Source organism: Gracilinanus agilis, chromosome X (assembly GCF_016433145.1).
Source record: "Gracilinanus agilis isolate LMUSP501 chromosome X, AgileGrace, whole genome shotgun sequence".
Taxonomy (NCBI): domain Eukaryota; kingdom Metazoa; phylum Chordata; class Mammalia; order Didelphimorphia; family Didelphidae; genus Gracilinanus; species Gracilinanus agilis.
This window is the reverse complement of record NC_058136.1, coordinates 48,302,459-48,316,584: the sequence shown is the minus strand read 5'-3', so window position 1 is coordinate 48,316,584 and position 14,126 is coordinate 48,302,459. Positions and strand designations below refer to the sequence as shown.

General features: G+C 40.8%; 1 pseudogene; it reads left to right on the top strand.

Annotated features, from left to right (window-relative positions):
* The first annotated feature begins 10,178 nt into the window (after positions 1–10,178).
* Positions 10,179–12,747, top strand: LOC123253668 (annotated as a pseudogene).
* The last annotated feature ends 1,379 nt before the right edge of the window (positions 12,748–14,126 follow it).

Here is a 14,126-nt window from a genome sequence, read left to right as displayed (position 1 = left end):
TTGGCTTTGAGAAATGGGCCTAGGATTTCTATTTCTTTTTTACTTTAATTTGTCCTCAATTTCAGGTGCTGGTGACAATCTCTATGGGATCTGCAGACTCAGTCAGATCTGGTTTCGGATATTTACTAGCTATGTAACTACTAGGCAAGTCATTTTTCCTTTCTCTGCCTCACTTTCCTCATCTTTAAAATGGGGATGAGAAAAGAACTTACCTACCAAGGCAGTCATGTGGATCAAACAAGACTACATTTGTAACATGCTTTGTGAATCTTAAAGCTCTAAGTGTTAGCAATGATAATAAACAATATGAAGTCCAAGAGATGAAAGCCAGATTAGAAGAGCATACAAATCCAGGGGAAGTATCAGTCACAATTATAATAATATCAAGAAATATTAAAAATCATTTAATGACCATGACACGTTTTAGTTTAGGGTAATTGGTAGTAGTGGTAGTGTGGTGGAGGTGGTAGTCATTTATTTAAACCTGTTATTTCCTCAGTGTGTAGAAATTCCAGTGTGGAAACTCCCTCCACTAAAGCAGGTTGCCTGTAGTCTTAGAGAGTCACCTGAATGACTCTTTATATTATAAAGTTAATATAATTATATATATAAAGTGAATATATTATAAAGTGAATATAATTATATATATAGGTCAGAGGCAGAAACTAAGAGGTGCTTTTCCTGAGTCAAAGGCAAGCCCACTAGCCAGCATTCCACACTGCTTGTCTTACATCAGAATAAATATGTAACAACAAATCCTAAACATCCTGGTTCATTCTGGTAGTCCAAGAGGCTTTGTGTCTCCAAATAAACATAAACAAGGGAAAAAGAATATTTCAATAATGCTACAACTAATAAGTTAGTTTTAAGGCAAGCCATTTAACTTACATTTGAAGGGAAGCTTCATGGATGTACCTTGTTAAATTCTGGTTGTGGGCTTCAGCCAAAATCTTAATGAGATGTTCTATTATTGAAAACAATAACCATATTACAATGAAAATTTCCTATGATTTTTAATTGTTTGGGAATTTTAAAAAAGTGATTTGATTTGACACATGCAAACTATGTGATGTGCCTATTACTGCAGGAAAGTCATTACTCAAGAAAAGTAGGTTACAAATAATCATACACTGATATTTCAAAGCTATATATTTATCTTTTTAGTAGATCTCAAATCCATTGAAATTTATCCTACCAAATCTGGATTAGACAGTGTCTAAGAAAATGGTTCTCAAATAAAATATTCAAAGTTCACCACTTATAGGATTTTCCTCCACAATAGAGAATTCTGTACATTTCAAAGTATGCTCAAGATTCCGATATCCTTGACAAATTCAAGAGGGCCATATTCTGAGAACGCAAGGTGTCGTTCAAGAGGTGTCAATTATTCGCATGAAATATATCAGCTCAACTTCCTCAGTGTTTCTTGTTTGCCTTCCATTTGAGTTCACAGATTTGCATCCAGAAACTTTAAGGTAAGGAAAAAAAGATTTAATAGATGAGTCTCATCTCAAGGGTTGATGGCTATGAGGGCTGATGGCTGGGACTCTACCCAATCAGTCACAACACAGAAGGGGATCCATGAAGGGGTAGCTAAAGAGAAGCTACATTTCTGTCATTCCAGAATTTCTCATTCTGGGATAATGCACACTCTGCTCCAAGACCAAGACCAGTCCCAGCACAATCAGGAAGCATTTTCTTTGGGCCTTCCAATTTCTTTGTCTTTTCCTCCTTTAGACTTTCATCGCCTTTGAATGACCCCTCTTCCTTCCCTCCTATCAAAGTAGGAAGGATCTGTAACTGTTGATAACAGAGGGAACTCCTAGTGTGGTAACTTCTATAACCGACAGAGATCTAAACCCATCTACGATTTAATAGGTCCATCCTAGGGCATTTTCTTGAGTCACAAAAGAGTTGTTAAGTGGCATAAATTAGGCCACGCTTCTACTCATTACCAGAAGAGAGATTCGAATCCAAGTTTTCCTGAAACCAAATACAAAAGGCTCCAGGAAACAACTTAAAGCTTCCATTAATGGGATAACAGATAAAGGGATGGGGCTGTTAGTAGTAGTAGAAATATGGATTATTATTCAATGAGTTACTGAAAAAGGATGGGGTTTTACCAAGGATCTAAAATCATATCACACAGGTAATCATATACTTTAGCTACATTGAAGGTCAATCCTAGCCTGCCTGCTTGGAAAGGCTTCATCCTCCATCTAGCCCGGCCCTATCCACCATTCAAACTGAGATCTAGTATCACATGTCCTCAATAAAGTCTTTCCCAATATGAGCCCTCTGTGTTCTTTGCTGAATTCCAACAACACACCTGCACTACTCATCATGGCAGTTAATCATACATTGTGTTTGCTATTGCTTTAATGTTTTCTGTGCCTTTACTCTTCAAATCTATTTCCTTAAGGGCAGGGGCTGTATTTTATTCTGTATCTAATAATACGGGCCTTTGTAGAGTGTAGGAGAGCTTATTGTTGAGTATACATAATGACTCCACCTGTGGTAGTTTGTTAGAAAGTTTAACCAGATGATGACTAGATACGGTTCAATAATACAACACTAAGCAGAGAATCATAAGGAATTTCTAACCCAAAGTTGGGGTAACATTTCTGACAAAAATGTCTTTTAGAGAATAGGAAAAGATGGTTAAAAAAAGACTGAAGTGTTCCAAAGACCTGGGGGCTTGAGGTGATGAATCTTCTTTTGGAGAAGAAAATGTTTTTCACTGCCAAGGCTCTGAGAAGAAACCCTCCTTATGAGAGGAAAAGCTGCTCTCTTCCCTTCCACCAGAGTCAAATGATTGGGAGAATGAAAACGTTTCGCTTCTATAAGAGTTATAATTGAACTCTTACAACCTCTGTGTTTTAAGGTAAAATAGAGATGACGGAGCCCATTGTTTATTCAATGAAAAAATAGTAATGTCTCAACTGAGTTTTCTAGTTAAACTCAGAACTTGGGAACAGAGAGTAACTCCAAAACTTCCAATGGCAACCATCCTGTCCAGTAGTGTGAGACCAACACGGAGCAAAAAAACAAGTCAGGACACACGTATTTATTAAATGCTTACTCTATGTCAGGTACAGTGCTAAGCAAAAGAGGTTACAAAGAGAGACAAAAACAAAAGGTCTTGTCCTGAAGGAGCTCAAGGTCTAATGATGGAGACCAAACAACCATGAACTTAATAAAAAGAGCGTAAATAGAAGGAAATCTCAGGGGGGAGGCACTGAGAACAGGGGACTCCGAGAAAGGCTTCCTATTAAAGGTGGGATGGGAACTTAGTCTTGAATGAAGTTAGGGAAGACAGGAGGAAGAGGTGAGAAGAGCCAGCCTCCAAAGGTACTGGGAGAGCTACAAGATCTCTTTGCATGTAAATATCTCTCCATATCCACTCTCTATGTGTGACCACTCTTCCCAATGATGATGCGTTCGTAGGAGAGTACATCTAGATTCAGACCAGAAATGTTTTATTGCTGCATTTTTTAAACTATGCTATTAATTGAATGCCTTTGCTTTGAACTAATTGCGTCCTCTGGATGACTAGAGAAACTAATCAGATTTGTGGGGTTTAAGGAGAGCCACGCCAACTAAGAGCCCTGAACCTGAAGCTAGCCTTCTCTGAGGGCACCACCAACAGCTATTCTACTGGTTGAATAAAAGTCACTGTATTATACTATAGTAATACCCAACTGATAAGCTATTGGGCTACCCTGTCATAATTGACTGATTTATTCACAGTTGGAATGTTTGAATCATTACGGAGGCTTTCTAGTTATTAGGCAAACTTAATGATGAAATCGAGATCAACTAATTTTCCTAGAGAAGACTTTTGAGATGACCATTTTCCAAGTCATTAAAATTGCAATCTTTTGAACAATGAAAAGATTAGGGTCTGGTAGATTTTCTTAGCTACTTATGGCTATTAAGTACGTCCTTCGAAAATTTTCTAAGGGTTGAGAGGAAGACAAGAAAACTCTGAGGGGCTAAGAAAATGAAACATAACTAAAAAGATCCAGGCCAGAGAGAAGGGAAGGTCAAAAGCAGATGGAGATCATTACCAACATAAAGCAAGCTGCCTGAAGTCATAAGCCTCTATATCTTTATAGCCAAAAGCTGCCTTCAGAGCTATAGCTAGAGAAATAAAGGATGTACCAACATTTGGGGGAAGGAGAACTGGTGCAATTTTTGTCCATGTCATAGAATAACTACCTCCAGCTACAACCACAAGATCCCATTACCATGACACCTTTCTCCTGAAGCCAATCTTATGTAGTGCTAGTAAAGATGAGGGCAAGCCTCTCTGGGAGTCAAGCAACCGCTTTCTTGCAATGATGGTTAGTTAGATGGCCAACTGTAGAGTCATCTTTATACCTCAACTGAATTTGGTGCTAATACAATTATAGAGAGTTACAACCTGGACACCTTGAAGATGATCTAGTCCAGCTTGAACCTTTTACAGATGACCCACCTCAGGTCAAGAAAAATTAAAAAGACTTGCAAAGGCCACATGACTAGTTACTGGCAGAACAGCCATTGGAATTTACCTCCTGACTCATTACATTCACTATTCACACTGCTTTCACTTTCCCCTCTCTATTCCCCTCTCCCCATGACACACAACTCTGAAATGCTATTCATCCCTGTTCACTATCCTCTCTAAATTTTTACCCATTCAGAGAAAGTCTTTAAAAAGTTATAGATGAACTAATGCAAAGTGAAGTCAACAGAACCAGGAGAACATCATATATAGTAATAAAAATAACACACAATGATCATCTGTGAAGGACTAAACCATTATCAGCAAAGCAAGTTTCCAAGATAACCCCAAGGGGACTCATGATGAAAATGTTGTCCACAGTCAGAGAAGGAACTGTTGGAGTCTGAGTGCAGATCAAAGTATGCCATCTTCTGCTTTATTTCACTTCAGGAGTTTTTTATTCTATATGTGATATGTGTCTTCATTCACAACATGAGGAATATGGAAATACGTGTCACATGAAAGCACAGATATAACCTAGAGCAGACTATTTACTGCCTCAGGAAGGGGGAAGGAAAGGAAGGAGAGAATCCAAATCATAAAACGTCAGAAGACAATTGTCAAAAATTGTTTCTACATGTAATTAAAAATAATACAATTTAATTTTAAAAACGGAATATTCTGAAGTGATATATAGCATTCAACGCATAGTGTGCACCAAATAAACAATTATTCATGAAAACCTTCTTTCTGTTGGGGCATTACTACCAAGATGCCCAGGTCAACAGTGTGTTAGAGATATCCTCCTATTTCATTCTGTGCCAGGAAAGTAAACAAAAGGGAACGTGGCAAAATAAATGATATTTTGGTTGTCCCCCTTAGCACAGTCAAGTCAATGATTTTGATGGAATGGACAAGTCAGTCCAGCAAAACAGCTCATCTCAGAATCATAGGATTTGAGAAATGGAAGAGAACTCAATGATCCAACCTCAAAGCCAGAGGATCTAATTTCCAAGGGCGTAAAACTTTTTCTCACACTGTGAGGGTGGATCGACCCTAGATCATCACTTTCTTCGCCTTCCACTGAAAATGCAGTACCTCCCCTTAATAGACTATGACCTCTTCATCTTCACTTCCTTTCTGAGGCTCAAATGAAACAATATATGTAAAGTGTTTTGACAATCTTAAAGTGCTCTAAAAATGCAAGTTGTTCAGATTATTAAAAGAGAAAATCTACTTTGAGAAAAATCTGTTTCACAAAACAGAGCATCTTTTTCATATAAATCTTATTTTCTGAGTCTGGGTCTGTCACTAGTCTCCTTGTACATAGCATTTAAGGGTATTTAAAAACCATTTCTTTTATTTCCAGCTTCAGGAATCAGAGGGTATCCCATGATGACATTAGGATCACATCGATGTGTTTATTTCCTCCACCAAAGGAGGCATAGACCTTTGCATGCAGACTATCACTCTGTATTTTCAACATGAGTACATGTGTCTGATCAGCACTGGGCTGTGAGTTGACATGACTCTGAGAGCTGTTTATCTTCAGCTGCCCTAAGCAGCAGCATATGCGACTCCCTCCCCTCTTCCATGAGTCCATCTCTTCCACACTGCTATGCCTTTCCCTCCTCTTCCCATCACTCCACAGTTAACTCAGGCAGGAGTCAAAGTACACACGTACTGGGAATATGACAGGGGTAATGGAAAATGCATTGAATGTGTTTGATAGTTGCCAACTAAAGAGGGCCTTGACATAGCTCTGTTGTTATCATGAGGGCTATTTCTTCCTAGCATGGATGAGTTCCATGAAATTATCACAGCATCATGAGTCAACAGGATTTGAGATTGTTTTATGGCACAGCCCAAACAGAATTTAATTCAGGTCAAGGTATTTATTGGCTCTGGTTCTCGCTAGAGGTAGCACACCTGCAAGGTCTGGGAGCCTGGGCTGCTCATGTTTAAAAAAGAAAGCCCTGAAGAGTCTCTAAGAGTGTGATCCGTTTTCAGATAGGGCGAATGGATGGGAAATGCAAGACGGGTAAACTGAGTGGAATTCTGGAAAATAATGCTTATAGTAGACAGGCCTACTAATTCTATACATGCCCATGAGGCACTGGGAAAAACCTATCAGAGGAACCATGAAAACCTGTATCCGTCAGTGTCGTGATGATGACAACAGGAGTTGGAGTCCCATTCAGAAGACCTCCCAAGATATTTTGGTTTTCATCAAGAGAGCGGAGAAGCCAATTTATTTCTTGTCATCTTTAAGACTGAGATCTAGTCCTCTCTCATTAGAAGCTAAAATTGATCCATTGGCCTTGCCACATCATCCCTTTCAGCACCCATCCTGTTCCCCCTGGTGTCAGTCTTCCTGCACCCCCCACAAACACACCTGGAGCTTGAGTCTCTCTTGAATCCTAAAACAGCATCTTGGTATTCCAGACATTTCTAGGCTCCTCCTTACAATGCAGCACATCTCCCCTTTGTCCCCTTTTCCTCAAGGCCCCACTAAGGGACTAAAAGTAAGCAATTAGGAGTTGGGTTATAAATGGATACTAATGGTTTAATGTGTCGGCTCTCTCAGCTAACATTTGCATTTTAGTGTTCTCTTCATTATCACCACTCACTTTATCCCTCATCTGAACCGCAGTTTTTAGCACCAAAGAATTATACATTTAAAGTTGAAAAGGCTCTTGGAGGCCCTTTAATTCAACCATCTCACCTCACACTCCATAGGCCAATGTCCCTGTCATCTTCCCTGCACATCCGTATACCCTACCTCTTTCTAGCTCTTGCCCTGAGACATAGTAATCCAATAACTACTATCATTGCTTCTGGCAAGGTAAAGATAACTGCCTATCCTATTCATGGCTCCCTTGACCATTCTTCTTGTGCTTCCTCAGACCACAACTCCTTGCCCTGGCACCACTGCCCTGGATGTGTTGTGTGCTCCTATTAGAAGACAAGCTCCTCAAAAGTAGGAACCTCTTGGCTTTTATTTCTGTATATTTGGCACTTAAAACAGCTTGTGGTACATTACAGCTTAATAAATGCTTTTCATCCTGTCAAACTGAGGCCCAGAGGTATTAGGTGGTTTGCTCAAGTAAGTAACAGAGGTGGAATTTGCACCCAGGATCTATGATTTGAAATTCCATTTACCTAAACAGACCGTGATAACGTCTGCCTTTTCAAATGGCTCTTTTGTGTTCCCGGTGCCTACCGCCCAGCCTGGCATGAACACTTGGTATAAGACCTATGCCCTCACAATGATCATTTGCCAATTAATAAATGCTTATAGAATTGAACTTGATTGACTCAGCCTGCGATGGGTTAAGAGAGTCATGTGGGAATTTCCAGTAAAAAAGAGCAAGTTCAGCAGGGATGCTATATTTGTTCCAGGAGGATATTTAACGATCCTCATGACAATCCACTTCAAGAACAGGCCCTGAGCACAGGACAAAGGGAGAGCTTTTCCTGCCAGAACCCTGAAATCCTCTGATTGGACTCATTCTTCAACTTGTGCAGCTTTCAGCAAATGGCCTCAGAGCATTTAGCTCAACCTGTCCTGAGCACATTTGGGGCGGGCTAACTTTTCCAAATTGCACGTTGTTCGGCATTGGAGGGGGTAGTTTTGTTTTAGGTTGGGCTGGTTTGTTTTTGACAGGAAAAGTAATCATTCTAGCCCGCAAGGTCATAACCATTTAGACCAATATTGAGCAATGAAAAGTAGACAAGCTTTGGGGTAAGAGGACCTGGGCTCAATCCTCCCTCCACGCAACTTATAACCTATGTATGTGATGTGGAAAAAGGAACTTTTTCCTGGTCTTCAGTTTCCTCTGTTATAAAATGATGCATTTGGATTATGTGGCCCCGAAGGTCTCGTTTAGCTCTAAGTCATGAGTTCTTAGCCTAAAGTCCATGATTTTTTTATTATTATCTGTATTTCAATAGAATTGGTTTCCTTTGTAATCTTGTATATTTTATAAATTAAAAAATGCAATTCTGTGCAAGAGTCCAGATGCTTCATCTGCCAAAGGAATACAGTGCCCCCCCAAAAGTTAAGGTGCCCTTATCCAAAATAGATGCAGAGCAATCATTAGAAGGGGGTAGGGTAAGAGACAGTGGGATGTAGTAGATCAGAGTTTGCCTCACAGTTAGAAAGACCTGGCTGCAAGTCCCTCTTTTCCCATATAACTCTATAAAACGACATGGCAAAAGGATTGCTGATTTGCATTGAAAAGGGAGTTTCCTCCCCAGGAATTTGTATGTCTGAATAAAAGGAATACAGTGCCTGCTAGGGGCCGGGGGGCACATGATTCTAGAGTTCATTCATAATGTTCTCAGCTAAGCAGACATGCCCCAGAAGCCCTTGGGCCACTAAAAATAGTTTTGCAACTCCAAGTCAATGAAGGTGGACCTTTAACCCTGGGATGGCAAATGGAGATCTCTGCATTTTGCTTAGTTCCAGAGAATCCCCCCAACTGCTCAGTTCTCTTTTTTGAGTAGAGTGAGTTGACCTCATTAGTACACTCCAGTGTGGGGCCCCTACACAAATCCTGACTGCCTCTCTAATAAATGGCCTGACACACTCTACAGCTTGAAAGTGCTATTCCTATCACTTATCTAATGAGACATGCTTTCATTATCCATCACTATTTTATGACAGCTTTTAAAATTAGAATCATCAGAATATTTGAGAAGTTTCCTTACATATCTACCATTGCTTCTTGGTCTTTCCATCAATTTTACTGCCTCGAGAATGAAATATACAACTGATTTCTTCCTCTTTGGTCATTAAAGGAATGCCCTTTCTTTTATTGCCATATACCGCACTGGCCGATGTGCTAGGTTCCGAAAAGACCAGTGAAGACAGAGGAGACGAAAGTGATATACAAATAAAAGTTTTAGCAGTGACAGTGAAGGTACAGAGTTTGGAAAGCTATGTTCTTTTGAGAAATCCACAAATGTTATGGGAACAATGAAATCCCATAACATTTTTTTTTATTTTAAACCCTTAACTTCTGTGTATTGACTTATAGGTGGAAAAGTGGTAAGGGTAGGCAATGGGGGTCAAGTGACTTGCCCAGGGTCACACAGCTGGGAAGTGTCTGAGGCCGGATTTGAACCCAGGACCTCCCATCTCTAGGCCTGACTCTCAATCCACTGAGCCACCCAGCTGCCCCCTCCCATAACATTTTAACTAATCATTTTCTATGCCGACAGCTATCTAACTCTCCTAAGAAATTATCAGGTAGCAATTACCTCCCAAACTGCAATGGTGGTTGACTTCATGAATTGACCTATCGTCATTGTTGGCATCCAGGAGCCAAACTGAAGGCAATTTTTTTAAGGCTCTTTGGAGAGAGACCTAGGACAGTGAAAGGAACTTAGTCCCAGTGAAGATAAATTTAGAGGGCAATTGCAGAATTGTCTAGGACAGTGGTGGGCAAGTTTTTTAAAGAGGGGGCCAAAGGAAAGGAAATGCTCATCTGTCAGTCTGTTTCTAAGGCAACTCTTGTGAAGTTTTGTTGTATTGTATCCTACTCATTGTATTTGTCAGATTAGGAATAACGTTGAGTGGCCAGATAGAACATTTCAGGGGGCCCCATCTGGCCCGCTGCAGTAGTTTTCCCTCACTGGTCTAGGAGCATACTTCTTCCCCAGCCTCCTCTGTTCCCATGACAGCATGAACAGCGTCATCCCAGGAATTCTGCTTCTCCTGCCCAGTCACACTTTCTTGGTAACAATTAAGTCCTGTGGCAGGCATCTTTCTAATCCCTTTGGTAACTTAAAAGCTTTATGGCATCTGGAGCATACTCCATCCACCCCCAACATCCTAGTTAAACACCAGAGTTGGACATAAGAGGAAGCTTGTGTGACAGTCTTCTTCATTGACCAAAATTTGTAGGTGCATTAGTATGATCTGGGCATATCCCAGAGGAGAATATGTTCTTGGAAAACCCCTACTTGGTAATTTTGGATCCAAATGTGGCCTTTGTGAACCACTCATATTAATATGACAGAATGATATCAGAGTGAATGATAGTTCTTACTGGTTTTAACAACTTTGAAATCACATCATTATATTTCATCCCGGGTTAAAAAGGAACTCAGAGGCCATACCCAAAAAAGATGCTCTACTACAACAGACCCAACCAGTGGTCAGACCCAATCTTAACTTGAGAACCTCCAGTGAAGGGAACATCCCAAGGCAGTCCTTTCCCCAGGTGGATAGTACTGAATTATCCATTCAATTCAACAAGCACTTGCTATAGGGCAACCATATAGCAAGTGCTTGTTGAATATGGTTGCTATAGGGCAACCATAGTGCCATGAACTAAGGATACAAAGACAAAAACAAAACCATCCCTTGCTCTTAAGGAGCTCACATTCTAATATTCACTTGGGAGAAAATACCAACACAAATTAGGAAGGACTATCTGCCTATTTGCCTGTCTGTCTGTCTGTCTGTCTGTCTGTCTATCTATCTATCTATCTAAATATCTATCTAAATATCCATCCATCCATCCATCCATCTATGCATCCATCAATCTCACTATCTCTCTATCTCTATTGTAAATTCAGAGTAATGGGTGGGTTGGAGAACAGTAACAACTTGGGGCGAGAGATCAGCTTTCTTGAAGAAGGTGTCCCATTAACTGAGGTTTGAAAGGAGCCAGAGGATCCCTGGGCATTCTAGTAAGGAAGGAGAACCTTCAGAATTGTTTAAGTGACAGCTGACATCCAGCCTCATTTTGACTCTTTCCTATTTTTCCTCACTCTTCCTAGTAATACCCTCAGGGGCCAAGCAGAACAAGTCTGATCCCTCTTCCACATGACAGCCCTTGTGAGTATTTGAAGACATATTAATATAGCATTTTAATTCACGTACGACTTATCCATCAATTACGAAAGCTGTTTTTAAAAACAAAAACACCAAAGTGAAACAGATGGCAGTCTCCTTGAATCCTTGAGTTGGAGGAGAGCACAAACTCTATTGGCATATGAAGATTTCAGAAGAATTTTAATTTGCAGCTTTGGGTTTTCATGATAAGGGGACCTTTCAAGAAGATGAACTACAGAGCTAACTCATTACCTTCTTCTCCACAAAAGTTACAAATCGGATTTCACTGGCTATTTGAAAATAAAATTCAACAAGCTTTCTTAAGTGTTTAATGGGCCCAGGACAGAGATACAAAATTATCACTTCTTCCTCTCAACCCATCAACAGTCCAACATTATTATCCAGCAATAACTTTTGAGCTGGCCATCCCAAGGTAAAAGGGAAAGTGGGCTGTCCTGGGAGCCAGGGAGACAAAGCGAGTGCAAATAGAGGCCTGTACAAAATAGATACCAAAGCACCAGCACCTATGAGCAGCACCATTCAGGAAAGGCTCATGTAGCACTTGAGTTAAGTCTTGAAAGAACTTAACTAGGAATTAGAAGAGGTAAAGGTGAGGAAGGAGGGCATTCCAGAAGATGGCCCTTTGCAAAGGCACCCAGATTTGAGTTAAAGTCCTGTGAGAAAAGAAGAGAAAGTCCAGTTAGGCCAGAGAGTTATGTAAATGGAAGGGAATAATAGGTAAAAGGAGATTAGGAACAGGTTGCGAAGAGCTTTAAAAGTCAAGCTGAGGGAGAAGCTATAGCAGCATCGAGAGGAGGAGGCAGCAGCCTGAGTAGGCCGAAATGATCAGGGCATGATATCACCACCAGTGGGTCTGTGAATAGCAAGGTTCCAGTTTTACAGGAGCAGGCCAATGATTCCAAGGAAAGGGCTGAGCATCTTCGGTGGGAGAAGGAGGGGAGAAGCAGGCCCTGGAGAAGGCTGACTGACGTGGCTTCCTTGAACTGTTGGATCCAGCTGGTTGAGGAGGAGTTGAACCAGTTTCAGGGACTGCCTGGTTACCAGAAAAGACAGAAAAGGAGATAGGTATGAAGGTCACTGAAAATCAGACTCTGAAGGAGGAAGGGAAAGTGGAGCTACAAGAAATCTAACAGAAAGAGACCAAGAGCATTGCCAGGAAGGGGATAGAAAGTATGAGGAAGTGGCCTACAAAGTGGTAATTGTTGAGTGGTTCTTAGAGCAGACAGAGGAGTGAGCTGAGCTGACCTGGTCCCATTGTTGGGAGATAGATGAGACTGATGGGCCAGGATCTGAAGTGTCTGGATGCTATTGAAGAAAAGTATTCTCAGAAAAAAAGAAGATAAAGATTCTCACTGATGAACTCTTGCCTCCAAGTAGAAAAAGCAATTGATGACTTAGAAGAAACTTCAACACATGAAAGAGGAGCACTTCTGCTCACAAAGGATGCTGGAAAAGACTCTGACCTGAATGAGATCTAGAAACGTCTTTTCCCCTAAGCCCCATCTTACTGCTGCTCCTTCCACTCACACTCTGAGTTCACCAGAGGCTAGTTTTCCTGAAGCTAACATATTAACTGAGGGCTTTTAAATGTTTTTTTAATTTTTATTCCTTCATTCATTCATCTATTTATTTGTTTGTTTGTTTAGAAATACCCTCACCTTCCGTCTTAGAATCAATACTATGTATTGGTTCTAAGGCAAAAGAGTGGTAAGGGGGCTAGGTCATATTTGAACCAGGACCTCCCATCTCTAGGTCTGGTTCTCAATCCACTGAGCCACCCAGCTTCCCCGGAGGGCTTTTTTTAAAACCCTTCCCTTCCATCTTAGAATTAATATCGTGTATTGGTATGTCTGTGTTCTTTTTTGACTGACTTTCAGATAGTTCAATAATTCTTAAAAAAAAAAAAAACAAACAACCCTCACCTTCTGGCTTAGAATCATGTGGTTCCGAGGCAGAAGAATGGTAAGAGCTAGTGGGGTTAAGTGACTCACCCAGGGTCACAGAGCTAGGAAGTGCCTCAGAACAGATCTGAACCCGGGGCTCCCATCTCTAGTCCTGGCTCTCAATCCATAGAGCCACCTAGCTGCTGGCACCCCCACCCTGGGCTTATTTTTAACCTGAAGGATCCTTTCTTCTCTGGGTCCTTGCTTCCTCTCTCCTCATCCACCTCTACCCTCAGTTCCTCAAGTCGGTTTCATAGAAACTGTCCCTGCAGCTCTCCCCTAAAGATCCCAGATGAGCTAGGGGCTGAGCACTTTGGTGAACAGTATTTAAAGGAACCTGAGCACACACCAATAGTGTCTTTAAAAGCATGTTGTATAATGTACACATTTTGTAATGACCATTTTTGTTGTTGTCATAGCAACCATTTGTAAGTCATCCCAGATAATTCCCCAGATCCTGAGCTACGTCTAATCACTTCTCCTCTTTTTGGATCAAAAATCTTTCTGCCTAAACAACATCCCTTCTTCATAGAAGAGGTAAAGAGGTGTTAGTCTGCCTTACTGAGAGTTGAATATAGTCCAAGGAAAGACTCCACAATGGCAAGGAAGCCGGAATATTTTGTGTCATGCACTAGCCAAACCAGGAAGGTCATTGCAGGAGGAATTTGACCCAAACAGTGCTATTTGGGTCTTCAGCCTTAAAGTATCTTGGAGAGTCTTTTTTTAACATTTGCAACAGAGCAAATTACATAGATAAGACTTTTCTGAAACCGAGTTCTCTTCCCTTTCCTCAACCATCCACAGAATGGATCATGTGCCCCCAAAA